We start from the raw sequence: 15,000 nt of genomic DNA on the forward strand, positions 1-15,000 counted from the left end.
GCAAATTTTATAAAAGTCAGCTTGCCTAGCAAGTAGTAGGTCAATATGATACAATGTAGAATTTAAGAAAATGTCATTATATGTATTGAAACGTTTGTTTCCTTTGTATCTGTTGATACCTAAAAACCATATCCCAATAATTAAAATTATCCAAGACTATATGTAAATAATACACGTATGTATGTATGTATGTATGTATGTACACACACAAACGTATATATATATATATATATATATATATATATATATATATATATATATATATATATATATATATATATATATATCAGAAAAGACACACACATATCTTAAAACACCCTCAGCCACCCAGGATATATATATGATCCGTTTTTACGAGATAAACTTATTAATTCAGTATGGTATAATTATCGAATAAGATCAGTAGAGTTTTTGCCCTTGTTTGCAATCGTTATAGGATAACGCGTTAAAAATAAAATTACACAGAAGTACAATTAATGTTAATAGCTGATAAAGTTATGCGAACTTTGTTGCATACTCTCTCTCTCTCTCTCTCTCTCGTGTGTCAGTATGATAAAGCAAGAAGAAAAAGGAAGAACAGTAAAGAACATATATAAAAAGGTTTATTGAAACAGCGTCTCATCATGGTGTGGGCACCACGATGCATAGGGATAAATAAAAAAGCGAGTATTCCATTACTTTTCACTTCATTTGATATGCATCCATATGACACAGAATGCTCTCGGTGAGTACAGGGAATCAGATAAACGTCACTGTGCGGGACTAGGTATAAAACATTTATTGTAGTTTTAATTGTAAATTTTTCGGGCATTTAAGTAGAAATTAAATGATTTCAGTTCTAGTGAGAACAACATTTCGACTGTAAAACATAATTTGTTGTCTTGATGCGTTTTCAAGACTCTTTTGCTGATTAGTCACACATCTCTTCAACGTTTCCGATGTACAAATGTTTGTGTGCAGTATAATATTAGTAACTAAAGTGTATACTGATTCAAAGTTCTAATCCAAAAGAAGCAAAACTGGCCTCAGATACTCATATTTGTCACTCATCCATTTTCTGACCCAGATAAGGGGAGAATTCCATGTTGAAATTGACTTAAAATGCAGATTCAGGACATTATTGTTGTTGTTATTATTATTATTATTATTATTCGTCTTTCTGTCCTATCATTTGGTTAAAATAAGCGACACCGGCCTATAAGCTAACTTTAAAGATAGGGTCTTATCAGATTTGCAAAGGATCTCTTCTTGCAACTTGGAGAAGTTAACGTTGTGGAAATACAGAAAGTGGAAGCATGGAATATCTATCTAAACTTACTGTAATCAAAACAGAATTTTATAACCCAATTTATTTTGCCAATGGCCCATATTTACAGTATTCGCTACAGGATGCCAATTTTCCCACAGGCAGACTGAGGCCCTGCTGTAAAAGAAATCAATCAATCAATAAATTAATATAAAAAATTCTCACAATTCATACATTCCATATTTATCAATCAATTAGTGAATAAGAAATACCACAAATAAGTAGCCAAAATGAAAGACATTGATCGCATATTTTGCAACTCTGCGCAAGAGACTACACCAGGAATATATGAGAAGAAACTTGAAGGAAGTATTTCGACGTGAAAGGAGGCAGCTTGTTGTGGTAGTAAAAGTAGAGGAAACTGGATAAATTGAACCGAATTTGTTAATAAGAAATACTGGTCATCTATGATCGCATATTCCAGTAGTAAGGATCGAAACCAAGAGCAGAGAAGTGCAAAGCAACATTTGCTATATTCAGGTCCTATGCTTGATTTTTTTAGGATCCGAATTATTGAAGAAAGTTAAGGAAAAAGAGAAAATGAAAGTCGAGAAATTGCTCTACTTATTATTTATATTGAAGAAAGTAAATTTAGTTACAATAAAAGAAAGAAAGAAAAACTTCAACTGTTTTTAGTTATAAAAGAAAAAAAAAAAAAAAAAAGAGTCTACAGCACCCGGTATTCCCAGGCGGTCACCCATCTAAGTACTAACCGGGCCCGACGTTGCTTAACTTCGGTGATCGGACGAGAACCGGTGCTTTCAACGTGGTATGGCCGTAGACACAAGTGTTTGTAAATTTAAGACTTATATTCGCTTCTCTCTTCACCGTTTCCGATGTACAGACGTTTACGTTTATGTGCCGTGTAAAATTAGTAATTAAAGTGTACTGATTAAAACTTATATAGATAAACTGCCTTCATACATTATTCAAATTTGTAATTCAGGCATTTTCGGACTCGGACATTAGTTGCTTAACCGGAGGTTTACACCTTCAAATGGACTTAAATAACAATGCATTTAAACGAAGATTCAGTTCATTTTTGTTGTTTTTGGGCATTATTATTATTATTATTATTATTATTTATCTTGTATCAACTGACTAATTCAATAGGTAAATAATCGACATCAGCCTATGAGCTACCTTTAAATACGGACTCGAATCTGATTTGAAACGGATATCGTCTTGCAGCTCGGAAACGTTAAAGTTGTGGAAACACAGAAAGTGCAAGGAAGTGGAAGCAGGGAACATCCATCCAAACTTACTGTAATCAAAACAGAGATTTATACACCAATTTATTTTGTCAATGGCCCATATTCGAAGTATTCGCTAAGGGATGCCAAGTTTCACACTGATAGACTGGTGCCCTGCTAAAAAACAGGTAAATAAATTAAAATAATTAAAAATAATACATTCCAAATATATCTATCAATTATTGAATAAGAAATACCACAGACAAGTATCCAAAATGAAAGACATCGATTGCATACGTTGCAATTATTCGCTATAGCATAGGCTGAATCCGGAATATCAGAAGAAATTTGGAGGATCTGGACGGCATACGAGGCGGCCCATTTCGATCCTGGAGGTAGAGGAAACTGAAAAATTTGCACCAGATTTGTGAACAAGAAATATTGGCCATATATGATCGCATATCCTCACAGTGAGGATGGAACCCCAAAAAAAATTAAAAAATGCCTACAGCACCCGGTATTCCCAGGCGGTCACCCATCCAAGTACTAACCGGGCCCGACGTTGCTTAACTTCGGTGATCGGACGAGAACCGGTGTTTTCAACGTGGTATGGCCGTAGACATTTGTACGTACAAATTTAAGACTAATATAGGTTGTCTCTTCGTCGTTACAAAGATACATTACACACACACACACACACACACACACACACACACACACATATATATATATATATATATATATATATATATATATATATATATATATATATATATATATATATATATATATATATATATATATTAGAGACAGGGGAGAGCTCTGCTTACGACAATACATCCCTTCAGTTTCAATCTGTAAAGAAGCAAGAGCTTATTTGATCGCCGAAGTCACTGACATGTAGGTTGCCATATTTGTGCAGTCATTTGAATAGTAATACAATGGCGAGTTCCGTGTCAAATTTCATCAAGGTTGTCGTTTTCTTTCGTCAGTCAGCTTCATTAACGACAAATGATGTTATACTCGCAATTATTTCTGAGAAAATAAATCGTATTTCTCTCGATTTCATGCAGGTATATCTCGATGAAAGGTCGGTCAAGTTTGCATGGCAGGCTAGTAAGCACAGGGGCTCGCATCGTTGCTCACAATTGAACTGACAGTCATACATTTTATACTATATGTACGACTGATAGTTTCATTGTAAGCAATGATACGAGCCCCCTGTGGCTAGTAAGCAGCCTATGCCGATACCGCATGGTGTCGGCGATTTCCAACGTTTTGATAAGCAAAACAAATATGTCCATACACCCCAATACTAATGTCCAAATATCAAAAATCGCTATTTTGGGACTATTATGAATTCATTCAAGGACATTCTAAATTACATCATCGCCACACGTCAAGATTGTTATTACATCAGCACATTCAAAATTGGACTTCATTCAGAAAACCACTGGCATTCATTTGGAACACTACCCTTTTGGACTTGTCATATAACTTTTATGGACTATTTGTGATTTCATTTATAATGCTGAAAAGTATTTAAATTTTCACTTTGTATTCTTTATAAAAAATAAATTAAGTCGGTTGGTTTAGATTGGCTAAGATAGCATTAAGGTGTTTTTGTTTATATGAGCCAATATCACATTATTCTTTTCTTGGTTTAGATGGGCTAAGTTCACATTATGGTACATTGGTTTAGATGGGCTAAGTTCACATTAAGGTGTTTGGCTAAGTTTCCATTAAGATATTTGGTTTAGATTGGCTAAGTTTGCATTAAAGTGTATTGGCTTATATTGGCAAATTTCACATAGGAATTTGATTTAGATGGCCTAAGTTCACATTATGGTGTTCTGGCAAAAGACTGCTTGGTTTTGTTAGGCAATGAGGGTAGTCTTGCTCAATGGTACAATAGGGCAACCAGCTTGATAGAAATCTATCATGTTAACCATTGGACTGATGTACATTTTATCAGTGTAATTTAGAGTCTGTTTAAACCATTCCGAACCCCCCATCTCTCTCTCTCTTACATATATATATATATATATATATATATATATATATATATATATATATATATATATATATATATATATATATATATATATATATATATATATATATATCCGAAAGAAATAATATTTTCAATCTTTCTGCACTGTACTGATTTTCTGGTTGAATACTAAAAGTAAGTTTAAATATATATAAGGAGTTTGCAAATTTTATAAAAGTCAGCTTGCCTAGCAAGTAGTAGGTCAATATGATACAATGTAGAATTTAAGAAAATGTCATTATATGTATTGAAACGTTTGTTTCCTTTGTATCTGTTGATACCTAAAAACCATATCCCAATAATTAAAATTATCCAAGACTATATGTAAATAATACACGTATGTATGTATGTATGTATGTATGTACACACACAAACGTATATATATATATATATATATATATATATATATATATATATATATATATATATATATATATATATATATATATCAGAAAAGACACACACATATCTTAAAACACCCTCAGCCACCCAGGATATATATATGATCCGTTTTTACGAGATAAACTTATTAATTCAGTATGGTATAATTATCGAATAAGATCAGTAGAGTTTTTGCCCTTGTTTGCAATCGTTATAGGATAACGCGTTAAAAATAAAATTACACAGAAGTACAATTAATGTTAATAGCTGATAAAGTTATGCGAACTTTGTTGCATACTCTCTCTCTCTCTCTCTCTCTCGTGTGTCAGTATGATAAAGCAAGAAGAAAAAGGAAGAACAGTAAAGAACATATATAAAAAGGTTTATTGAAACAGCGTCTCATCATGGTGTGGGCACCACGATGCATAGGGATAAATAAAAAAGCGAGTATTCCATTACTTTTCACTTCATTTGATATGCATCCATATGACACAGAATGCTCTCGGTGAGTACAGGGAATCAGATAAACGTCACTGTGCGGGACTAGGTATAAAACATTTATTGTAGTTTTAATTGTAAATTTTTCGGGCATTTAAGTAGAAATTAAATGATTTCAGTTCTAGTGAGAACAACATTTCGACTGTAAAACATAATTTGTTGTCTTGATGCGTTTTCAAGACTCTTTTGCTGATTAGTCACACATCTCTTCAACGTTTCCGATGTACAAATGTTTGTGTGCAGTATAATATTAGTAACTAAAGTGTATACTGATTCAAAGTTCTAATCCAAAAGAAGCAAAACTGGCCTCAGATACTCATATTTGTCACTCATCCATTTTCTGACCCAGATAAGGGGAGAATTCCATGTTGAAATTGACTTAAAATGCAGATTCAGGACATTATTGTTGTTGTTATTATTATTATTATTATTATTCGTCTTTCTGTCCTATCATTTGGTTAAAATAAGCGACACCGGCCTATAAGCTAACTTTAAAGATAGGGTCTTATCAGATTTGCAAAGGATCTCTTCTTGCAACTTGGAGAAGTTAACGTTGTGGAAATACAGAAAGTGGAAGCATGGAATATCTATCTAAACTTACTGTAATCAAAACAGAATTTTATAACCCAATTTATTTTGCCAATGGCCCATATTTACAGTATTCGCTACAGGATGCCAATTTTCCCACTGGCAGACTGAGGCCCTGCTGTAAAAGAAATCAATCAATCAATAAATTAATATAAAAAATTCTCACAATTCATACATTCCATATTTATCAATCAATTAGTGAATAAGAAATACCACAAATAAGTAGCCAAAATGAAAGACATTGATCGCATATTTTGCAACTCTGCGCAAGAGACTACACCAGGAATATATGAGAAGAAACTTGAAGGAAGTATTTCGACGTGAAAGGAGGCAGCTTGTTGTGGTAGTAAAAGTAGAGGAAACTGGATAAATTGAACCGAATTTGTTAATAAGAAATACTGGTCATCTATGATCGCATATTCCAGTAGTAAGGATCGAAACCAAGAGCAGAGAAGTGCAAAGCAACATTTGCTATATTCAGGTCCTATGCTTGATTTTTTTAGGATCCGAATTATTGAAGAAAGTTAAGGAAAAAGAGAAAATGAAAGTCGAGAAATTGCTCTATTTATTATTTATATTGAAGAAAGTAAATTTAGTTACAATAAAAGAAAGAAAGAAAAACTTCAACTGTTTTTAGTTATAAAAGAAAAAAAAAAAAAAAAAAAAGAGTCTACAGCACCCGGTATTCCCAGGCGGTCACCCATCCAAGTACTAACCGGGCCCGACGTTGCTTAACTTCGGTGATCGGACGAGAACCGGTGCTTTCAACGTGGTATGGCCGTAGACACAAGTGTTTGTAAATTTAAGACTTATATTCGCTTCTCTCTTCACCGTTTCCGATGTACAGACGTTTACGTTTATGTGCCGTGTAAAATTAGTAATTAAAGTGTACTGATTAAAACTTATATAGATAAACTGCCTTCATACATTATTCAAATTTGTAATTCAGGCATTTTCGGACTCGGACATTAGTTGCTTAACCGGAGGTTTACACCTTCAAATGGACTTAAATAACAATGCATTTAAACGAAGATTCAGTTCATTTTTGTTGTTTTTGGGCATTATTATTATTATTATTATTATTATTTATCTTGTATCAACTGACTAATTCAATAGGTAAATAATCGACATCAGCCTATGAGCTACCTTTAAATACGGACTCGAATCTGATTTGAAACGGATATCGTCTTGCAGCTCGGAAACGTTAAAGTTGTGGAAACACAGAAAGTGCAAGGAAGTGGAAGCAGGGAACATCCATCCAAACTTACTGTAATCAAAACAGAGATTTATACACCAATTTATTTTGTCAATGGCCCATATTCGAAGTATTCGCTAAGGGATGCCAAGTTTCACACTGATAGACTGGTGCCCTGCTAAAAAACAGGTAAATAAATTAAAATAATTAAAAATAATACATTCCAAATATATCTATCAATTATTGAATAAGAAATACCACAGACAAGTATCCAAAATGAAAGACATCGATTGCATACGTTGCAATTATTCGCTATAGCATAGGCTGAATCCGGAATATCAGAAGAAATTTGGAGGATCTGGACGGCATACGAGGCGGCCCATTTCGATCCTGGAGGTAGAGGAAACTGAAAAATTTGCACCAGATTTGTGAACAAGAAATATTGGCCATATATGATCGCATATCCTCACAGTGAGGATGGAACCCAAAAAAAAATTAAAAAATGCCTACAGCACCCGGTATTCCCAGGCGGTCACCCATCCAAGTACTAACCGGGCCCGACGTTGCTTAACTTCGGTGATCGGACGAGAACCGGTGTTTTCAACGTGGTATGGCCGTAGACATTTGTACGTACAAATTTAAGACTAATATAGGTTGTCTCTTCGTCGTTACAAAGATACATTACACACACACACACACACACACACACACACACATATATATATATATATATATATATAGATATATATATATATATATATATATATATATATATATATATATATATATATATATATATATATATATATTAGAGACAGGGGAGAGCTCTGCTTACGACAATACATCCCTTCAGTTTCAATCTGTAAAGAAGCAAGAGCTTATTTGATCGCCGAAGTCACTGACATGTAGGTTGCCATATTTGTGCAGTCATTTGAATAGTAATACAATGGCGAGTTCCGTGTCAAATTTCATCAAGGTTGTCGTTTTCTTTCGTCAGTCAGCTTCATTAACGACAAATGATGTTATACTCGCAATTATTTCTGAGAAAATAAATCGTATTTCTCTCGATTTCATGCAGGTATATCTCGATGAAAGGTCGGTCAAGTTTGCATGGCAGGCTAGTAAGCACAGGGGCTCGCATCGTTGCTCACAATTGAACTGACAGTCATACATTTTATACTATATGTACGACTGATAGTTTCATTGTAAGCAATGATACGAGCCCCCTGTGGCTAGTAAGCAGCCTATGCCGATACCGCATGGTGTCGGCGATTTCCAACGTTTTGATAAGCAAAACAAATATGTCCATACACCCCAATACTAATGTCCAAATATCAAAAATCGCTATTTTGGGACTATTATGAATTCATTCAAGGACATTCTAAATTACATCATCGCCACACGTCAAGATTGTTATTACATCAGCACATTCAAAATTGGACTTCATTCAGAAAACCACTGGCATTCATTTGGAACACTACCCTTTTGGACTTGTCATATAACTTTTATGGACTATTTGTGATTTCATTTATAATGCTGAAAAGTATTTAAATTTTCACTTTGTATTCTTTATAAAAAATAAATTAAGTCGGTTGGTTTAGATTGGCTAAGATAGCATTAAGGTGTTTTTGTTTATATGAGCCAATATCACATTATTCTTTTCTTGGTTTAGATGGGCTAAGTTCACATTATGGTACATTGGTTTAGATGGGCTAAGTTCACATTAAGGTGTTTGGCTAAGTTTCCATTAAGATATTTGGTTTAGATTGGCTAAGTTTGCATTAAAGTGTATTGGCTTATATTGGCAAATTTCACATAGGAATTTGATTTAGATGGCCTAAGTTCACATTATGGTGTTCTGGCAAAAGACTGCTTGGTTTTGTTAGGCAATGAGGGTAGTCTTGCTCAATGGTACAATAGGGCAACCAGCTTGATAGAAATCTATCATGTTAACCATTGGACTGATGTACATTTTATCAGTGTAATTTAGAGTCTGTTTAAACCATTCCGAACCCCCCATCTCTCTCTCTCTTACATATATATATATATATATATATATATATATATATATATATATATATATATATATATATATATATATATATATCCGAAAGAAATAATATTTTCAATCTTTCTGCACTGTACTGATTTTCTGGTTGAATACTAAAAGTAAGTTTAAATATATATAAGGAGTTTGCAAATTTTATAAAAGTCAGCTTGCCTAGCAAGTAGTAGGTCAATATGATACAATGTAGAATTTAAGAAAATGTCATTATATGTATTGAAACGTTTGTTTCCTTTGTATCTGTTGATACCTAAAAACCATATCCCAATAATTAAAATTATCCAAGACTATATGTAAATAATACACGTATGTATGTATGTATGTATGTATGTACACACACAAACGTATATATATATATATATATATATATATATATATATATATATATATATATATATATATATATATATATATATATATCAGAAAAGACACACACATATCTTAAAACACCCTCAGCCACCCAGGATATATATATGATCCGTTTTTACGAGATAAACTTATTAATTCAGTATGGTATAATTATCGAATAAGATCAGTAGAGTTTTTGCCCTTGTTTGCAATCGTTATAGGATAACGCGTTAAAAATAAAATTACACAGAAGTACAATTAATGTTAATAGCTGATAAAGTTATGCGAACTTTGTTGCATACTCTCTCTCTCTCTCTCTCTCTCTCGTGTGTCAGTATGATAAAGCAAGAAGAAAAAGGAAGAACAGTAAAGAACATATATAAAAAGGTTTATTGAAACAGCGTCTCATCATGGTGTGGGCACCACGATGCATAGGGATAAATAAAAAAGCGAGTATTCCATTACTTTTCACTTCATTTGATATGCATCCATATGACACAGAATGCTCTCGGTGAGTACAGGGAATCAGATAAACGTCACTGTGCGGGACTAGGTATAAAACATTTATTGTAGTTTTAATTGTAAATTTTTCGGGCATTTAAGTAGAAATTAAATGATTTCAGTTCTAGTGAGAACAACATTTCGACTGTAAAACATAATTTGTTGTCTTGATGCGTTTTCAAGACTCTTTTGCTGATTAGTCACACATCTCTTCAACGTTTCCGATGTACAAATGTTTGTGTGCAGTATAATATTAGTAACTAAAGTGTATACTGATTCAAAGTTCTAATCCAAAAGAAGCAAAACTGGCCTCAGATACTCATATTTGTCACTCATCCATTTTCTGACCCAGATAAGGGGAGAATTCCATGTTGAAATTGACTTAAAATGCAGATTCAGGACATTATTGTTGTTGTTATTATTATTATTATTATTATTCGTCTTTCTGTCCTATCATTTGGTTAAAATAAGCGACACCGGCCTATAAGCTAACTTTAAAGATAGGGTCTTATCAGATTTGCAAAGGATCTCTTCTTGCAACTTGGAGAAGTTAACGTTGTGGAAATACAGAAAGTGGAAGCATGGAATATCTATCTAAACTTACTGTAATCAAAACAGAATTTTATAACCCAATTTATTTTGCCAATGGCCCATATTTACAGTATTCGCTACAGGATGCCAATTTTCCCACTGGCAGACTGAGGCCCTGCTGTAAAAGAAATCAATCAATCAATAAATTAATATAAAAAATTCTCACAATTCATACATTCCATATTTATCAATCAATTAGTGAATAAGAAATACCACAAATAAGTAGCCAAAATGAAAGACATTGATCGCATATTTTGCAACTCTGCGCAAGAGACTACACCAGGAATATATGAGAAGAAACTTGAAGGAAGTATTTCGACGTGAAAGGAGGCAGCTTGTTGTGGTAGTAAAAGTAGAGGAAACTGGATAAATTGAACCGAATTTGTTAATAAGAAATACTGGTCATCTATGATCGCATATTCCAGTAGTAAGGATCGAAACCAAGAGCAGAGAAGTGCAAAGCAACATTTGCTATATTCAGGTCCTATGCTTGATTTTTTTAGGATCCGAATTATTGAAGAAAGTTAAGGAAAAAGAGAAAATGAAAGTCGAGAAATTGCTCTATTTATTATTTATATTGAAGAAAGTAAATTTAGTTACAATAAAAGAAAGAAAGAAAAACTTCAACTGTTTTTAGTTATAAAAGAAAAAAAAAAAAAAAAAAAAGAGTCTACAGCACCCGGTATTCCCAGGCGGTCACCCATCCAAGTACTAACCGGGCCCGACGTTGCTTAACTTCGGTGATCGGACGAGAACCGGTGCTTTCAACGTGGTATGGCCGTAGACACAAGTGTTTGTAAATTTAAGACTTATATTCGCTTCTCTCTTCACCGTTTCCGATGTACAGACGTTTACGTTTATGTGCCGTGTAAAATTAGTAATTAAAGTGTACTGATTAAAACTTATATAGATAAACTGCCTTCATACATTATTCAAATTTGTAATTCAGGCATTTTCGGACTCGGACATTAGTTGCTTAACCGGAGGTTTACACCTTCAAATGGACTTAAATAACAATGCATTTAAACGAAGATTCAGTTCATTTTTGTTGTTTTTGGGCATTATTATTATTATTATTATTATTATTATTATTTATCTTGTATCAACTGACTAATTCAATAGGTAAATAATCGACATCAGCCTATGAGCTACCTTTAAATACGGACTCGAATCTGATTTGAAACGGATATCGTCTTGCAGCTCGGAAACGTTAAAGTTGTGGAAACACAGAAAGTGCAAGGAAGTGGAAGCAGGGAACATCCATCCAAACTTACTGTAATCAAAACAGAGATTTATACACCAATTTATTTTGTCAATGGCCCATATTCGAAGTATTCGCTAAGGGATGCCAAGTTTCACACTGATAGACTGGTGCCCTGCTAAAAAACAGGTAAATAAATTAAAATAATTAAAAATAATACATTCCAAATATATCTATCAATTATTGAATAAGAAATACCACAGACAAGTATCCAAAATGAAAGACATCGATTGCATACGTTGCAATTATTCGCTATAGCATAGGCTGAATCCGGAATATCAGAAGAAATTTGGAGGATCTGGACGGCATACGAGGCGGCCCATTTCGATCCTGGAGGTAGAGGAAACTGAAAAATTTGCACCAGATTTGTGAACAAGAAATATTGGCCATATATGATCGCATATCCTCACAGTGAGGATGGAACCCAAAAAAAAATTAAAAAATGCCTACAGCACCCGGTATTCCCAGGCGGTCACCCATCCAAGTACTAACCGGGCCCGACGTTGCTTAACTTCGGTGATCGGACGAGAACCGGTGTTTTCAACGTGGTATGGCCGTAGACATTTGTACGTACAAATTTAAGACTAATATAGGTTGTCTCTTCGTCGTTACAAAGATACATTACACACACACACACACACACACACACACACACACACACATATATATATATATATATATATATATATATATATATATATATATATATATATATATACATATATATATATATTAGAGACAGGGGAGAGCTCTGCTTACGACAATACATCCCTTCAGTTTCAATCTGTAAAGAAGCAAGAGCTTATTTGATCGCCGAAGTCACTGACATGTAGGTTGCCATATTTGTGCAGTCATTTGAATAGTAATACAATGGCGAGTTCCGTGTCAAATTTCATCAAGGTTGTCGTTTTCTTTCGTCAGTCAGCTTCATTAACGACAAATGATGTTATACTCGCAATTATTTCTGAGAAAATAAATCGTATTTCTCTCGATTTCATGCAGGTATATCTCGATGAAAGGTCGGTCAAGTTTGCATGGCAGGCTAGTAAGCACAGGGGCTCGCATCGTTGCTCACAATTGAACTGACAGTCATACATTTTATACTATATGTACGACTGATAGTTTCATTGTAAGCAATGATACGAGCCCCCTGTGGCTAGTAAGCAGCCTATGCCGATACCGCATGGTGTCGGCGATTTCCAACGTTTTGATAAGCAAAACAAATATGTCCATACACCCCAATACTAATGTCCAAATATCAAAAATCGCTATTTTGGGACTATTATGAATTCATTCAAGGACATTCTAAATTACATCATCGCCACACGTCAAGATTGTTATTACATCAGCACATTCAAAATTGGACTTCATTCAGAAAACCACTGGCATTCATTTGGAACACTACCCTTTTGGACTTGTCATATAACTTTTATGGACTATTTGTGATTTCATTTATAATGCTGAAAAGTATTTAAATTTTCACTTTGTATTCTTTATAAAAAATAAATTAAGTCGGTTGGTTTAGATTGGCTAAGATAGCATTAAGGTGTTTTTGTTTATATGAGCCAATATCACATTATTCTTTTCTTGGTTTAGATGGGCTAAGTTCACATTATGGTACATTGGTTTAGATGGGCTAAGTTCACATTAAGGTGTTTGGCTAAGTTTCCATTAAGATATTTGGTTTAGATTGGCTAAGTTTGCATTAAAGTGTATTGGCTTATATTGGCAAATTTCACATAGGAATTTGATTTAGATGGCCTAAGTTCACATTATGGTGTTCTGGCAAAAGACTGCTTGGTTTTGTTAGGCAATGAGGGTAGTCTTGCTCAATGGTACAATAGGGCAACCAGCTTGATAGAAATCTATCATGTTAACCATTGGACTGATGTACATTTTATCAGTGTAATTTAGAGTCTGTTTAAACCATTCCGAACCCCCCATCTCTCTCTCTCTTACATATATATATATATATATATATATATATATATATATATATATATATATATATATATATATATATATATATATATATATCCGAAAGAAATAATATTTTCAATCTTTCTGCACTGTACTGATTTTCTGGTTGAATACTAAAAGTAAGTTTAAATATATATAAGGAGTTTGCAAATTTTATAAAAGTCAGCTTGCCTAGCAAGTAGTAGGTCAATATGATACAATGTAGAATTTAAGAAAATGTCATTATATGTATTGAAACGTTTGTTTCCTTTGTATCTGTTGATACCTAAAAACCATATCCCAATAATTAAAATTATCCAAGACTATATGTAAATAATACACGTATGTATGTATGTATGTATGTATGTACACACACAAACGTATATATATATATATATATATATATATATATATATATATATATATATATATATATATATATATATATATATATATATCAGAAAAGACACACACATATCTTAAAACACCCTCAGCCACCCAGGATATATATATGATCCGTTTTTACGAGATAAACTTATTAATTCAGTATGGTATAATTATCGAATAAGATCAGTAGAGTTTTTGCCCTTGTTTGCAATCGTTATAGGATAACGCGTTAAAAATAAAATTACACAGAAGTACAATTAATGTTAATAGCTGATAAAGTTATGCGAACTTTGTTGCATACTCTCTCTCTCTCTCTCTCTCTCGTGTGTCAGTATGATAAAGCAAGAAGAAAAAGGAAGAACAGTAAAGAACATATATAAAAAGGTTTATTGAAACAGCGTCTCATCATGGTGTGGGCACCACGATGCATAGGGATAAATAAAAAAGCGAGTATTCCATTACTTTTCACTTCATTTGATATGCATCCATATGACACAGAATGCTCTCGGTGAGTACAGGGAATCAGATAAACGTCACTGTGCGGGACTAGGTATAAAACATTTATTGTAGTTTTAATTGTAAATTTTTCGGGCATTTAAGTAGAAATTAAATGATTTCAGTTCTAGTGAGAACAACATTTCGACTGTAAAACATAATTTGTTGTCTTGATGCGT

General features: G+C 33.3%; 6 non-coding genes across 6 annotated transcripts; all 6 read right to left on the reverse strand.

Annotated features, from left to right (window-relative positions):
* Positions 1-1,970: 1,970 nt before the first annotated feature.
* On the reverse strand, positions 1,971-2,089 carry LOC149769379 (5S ribosomal RNA). The gene has a single exon (XR_016419222.1). It is a non-coding gene; the product is annotated as a 5S ribosomal RNA (ribosomal RNA).
* A 912-nt stretch (positions 2,090-3,001) lies between these two features.
* On the reverse strand, positions 3,002-3,120 carry LOC149769380 (5S ribosomal RNA). Its single transcript, XR_016419180.1, has one exon. It is a non-coding gene; the product is annotated as a 5S ribosomal RNA (ribosomal RNA).
* A 3,566-nt stretch (positions 3,121-6,686) lies between these two features.
* LOC149769381 (5S ribosomal RNA) lies at positions 6,687-6,805 on the reverse strand. Its single transcript, XR_016419214.1, has one exon. It is a non-coding gene; the product is annotated as a 5S ribosomal RNA (ribosomal RNA).
* Positions 6,806-7,717: 912 nt separating this feature from the next.
* LOC149769382 (5S ribosomal RNA) lies at positions 7,718-7,836 on the reverse strand. The gene has a single exon (XR_016419182.1). It is a non-coding gene; the product is annotated as a 5S ribosomal RNA (ribosomal RNA).
* A 3,550-nt stretch (positions 7,837-11,386) lies between these two features.
* Positions 11,387-11,505, reverse strand: LOC149769383 (5S ribosomal RNA). Its single transcript, XR_016419215.1, has one exon. It is a non-coding gene; the product is annotated as a 5S ribosomal RNA (ribosomal RNA).
* Positions 11,506-12,423: 918 nt separating this feature from the next.
* Positions 12,424-12,542, reverse strand: LOC149769384 (5S ribosomal RNA). The gene has a single exon (XR_016419183.1). It is a non-coding gene; the product is annotated as a 5S ribosomal RNA (ribosomal RNA).
* Between the last annotated feature and the right edge of the window lie 2,458 nt (positions 12,543-15,000).

The sequence above is a fragment of the Sinohyriopsis cumingii genome, unplaced genomic scaffold, assembly GCF_028554795.1.
Source record: "Sinohyriopsis cumingii isolate HCF-2022 unplaced genomic scaffold, ASM2855479v2 utg003963l, whole genome shotgun sequence".
Classification (NCBI taxonomy): domain Eukaryota; kingdom Metazoa; phylum Mollusca; class Bivalvia; order Unionida; family Unionidae; genus Sinohyriopsis; species Sinohyriopsis cumingii.